Here is a 3,179-nt window from a genome sequence, read left to right on the forward strand (position 1 = left end):
TGATGGACATCTAGGTCGTTTCCATGTCCTGGCTATTATAAACAGTGCTGCGATGAACATTGGGGTACATGTGTCTCTTTCAATTCTGGTTTCCCCGGTGTGTATGAACAAATGGTATCTAATTAAAATTAAAAGCTTCTGCACAACCAAGGAAAATATAAGCAAGGTGAAAAGACAGCCTTCGGAATGGGAGAAAATAATAGCAAATGAAGCAACTGACAAACAACTAATCTCAAAAATATACAAGCAACTTATGCAGCTCAACTCCAGAAAAATAAACGACCCTATTAAAAAATGGGCCAAAGAACTAAACAGAAATTTCTCCAAAGAAGACATACGGATGGCTAACAAACACATGAAAAGATGCTCAACATCACTCATTATTAGAGAAATGCAAATCAAAACCACAATGAGGTACCACTTCACACCAGTCAGAATGGCTGCGATCCAAAAATCTGCAAGCAATAAATGCTGGAGAGGGTGTGGAGAAAGAACCCTCCTACACTGTTGGTGGGAATGCAAACTAGTACAGCCACTATGGAGAACAGTGTGGAGATTCCTTAAAAATTGCAAATAGAACTACCTTATGACCCAGCAATCCCACTTCTGGGCATACACACCGAGAAACCAGAATTGAAAGAGACACATGTACCCCAATGTTCATCGCAGCACTGTTTATAATAGCCAGGACATGGAAACAACCTAGATGTCCATCAGCAGATGAATGGATAAGAAAGCTGTGGTACATATACACAATGGAGTATTACTCAGCCGTTAAAAGAATTCATTTGAATCAGTTCTGATGAGATGGATGAAACTGGAGCCGATTATACAGAGTGAAGTAAGCCAGAAGAAAAACACCAATACAGTATACTAACACATATATATGGAATTTAGGAAGATGGCAATGATGACCCTGTATGCAAGACAGGGAAAGAGACACAGATGTGTATAACGGACTTTTGGACTCGGAGAGGGAGAGGGTGGGATGATTTGGGAGAATGACATTCTAACATGTATACTATCATGTGAATTGAATCGCCAGTCTATGTCTGACGCAGGATGCAGCATGCTTGGGGCTGGTGCATGGGGATGACCCAGAAAGATGTTATGGGGAGGGAGGTGGGAGGGGGTTCATGTTTGGGAATGCATGTAAGAATTAAAGATTTTAAAATTTAAAAATAAAAACTAAAAAAAAAAAAAAAAAGAAATAGGCCAAAGAACTAAATAGACATTTCTCTTTTTTTTTTTTTCATTTTTCAAAATATACTTTTTATTTATTTTTTTTATTCTTTTTTTTTTTAATTTTAAAATCTTTAATTCTTACATGCATTCCCAAACATGAATCCCCCTCCCACCTCCCTCCCCAAAACATCTCTCTGGGTCATCCCCATGCACCAGCCCCAAGCATGCTGCATCCTGCGTCAGACATAGACTGGCGATTCAATTCACATGATAGTATACATGTTAGAATGTCATTCTCCCAAATCATCCCACCCTCTCCCTCTCCCTCTGAGTCCAAAAGTCCGTTATACACATCTGTGTCTCTTTCCCTGTCCTGCATACAGGGTCGTCATTGCCATCTTCCTAAATTCCATATATGTGTTAGTATACTGTATTGGTGTTTTCTGGCTTACTTCACTCTGTATAATCGGCTCCAGTTTCATCCATCTCATCAGAACTGTGTATATGTACCACAGCTTTCTATGTCCTGGCTATTATAAACAGTGCTGCGATGAACATTGGGGTACATGTGTCTCTTCAATTCTGGTTTCGGTGTATGCCCAGAAGTGGGATTGCTGGGGTCATAAGGTAGTTCTATTTGCAATTTTATTGTGGTTTTGATTTGCATTTCAATGAGTGATGTTGAGCATCTTTTTGGAATTGAGCTGCATAAGTTGCTTGTATATTTTGAGATTAGTTGTTTGTCAGTTGCTTCATTTGCTATTATTTCTCCCATTCAAGGCTGTCTTTCACCTTGCTTATATTTTCCTTTGTTGTGCAGAAGCTTTAATTTAATTAGATCCCTTGTTTATTTTTGCTTTATTTCCAGAATTCTGGGAGGTGGATCATAGAGGATCCTGCTGTGATTTATGTCGGAGAGTGTTTTGCCTATGTTCTCCTCTAGGAGTTTTATAGTTTCTGATCTTACATTTAGATCTTTAATCCATTTTGAGTTTATTTTTGTGTGCGGTGTTAGGAAGTGATCTAGTTTCATTCTTTTACAAGTGTTTGACCAGTTTTCCCAGCACCACTTGTTAAAGAGATTGTCTTTACTCCATTGTATATTCTTGCCTCCTTTGTCAAAGATAAGGTGTCCATATGTGTGTGGATTTATCTCTGGGCTTTCTATTTTGTTCCATTGATCTATATGTCTGTCTTTGTGCCAGTACCATACTGTCTTGATGACTGTGGCTTTGTAGTAGAGCCTGAAGTCAGGCAGGTTGATTCCTCCAGTTCCATTCTTCTTTCTCAAGATTGCTTTGGCTATTCGAGGTTTTTGTATTTCCATACAAATCTTGAAATTATTTGTTCTAGTTCTGTGAAAATGTGGCTGATAGCTTGATAGGGATTGCATTGAATTTGTAAATTGCTTTGGGTAGTATACTCATTTTCACTATATTGATTCCTCCAATCCATGAACATGGTATATTTCTCCATCTATTAGTGTCCTCTTTGATTTCTTTCATCAGTGTTTTATAATTTTCTATATATAGGTCTTTAGTTTCTTTAGGTAGATATATTCCTAAGTATTTTATTCTTTTCGCTGCAATGGTGAATGGAATTGTTTCCTTAATTTCTTTTTCTACTTTCTCATTATTAGTGTATAGGAATGCAAGGGATTTCTGTGTGTTGATTTTATATCCTGCAACTTTACTATATTCATTGATTAGCTCTAGTAATTTTCTGGTAGAGTCTTTAGGGTTTTCCATGTAGAGGATCATGTCATCTGCAAACAGTGAGAGTTTTACTTCTTCTTTTCCAATTTGGATTCCTTTTATTTCTTTTTCTGCTCTGATTGCTGTGGCCAAAACTTCCAGAACTATGTTGAATAGTAGCGGTGAAAGTGGACACCCTTGTCTTGTTCCTGACTTTAGGGGAAATGCTTTCAATTTTTCACCATTGAGGATAATGTTTGCTGTGGGTTTGTCATAGATAGCTTTTATTATGTTGAGGTA

The sequence above is a fragment of the Ovis aries genome, chromosome 21 (genome assembly GCF_016772045.2).
Source record: "Ovis aries strain OAR_USU_Benz2616 breed Rambouillet chromosome 21, ARS-UI_Ramb_v3.0, whole genome shotgun sequence".
Taxonomy (NCBI): domain Eukaryota; kingdom Metazoa; phylum Chordata; class Mammalia; order Artiodactyla; family Bovidae; genus Ovis; species Ovis aries.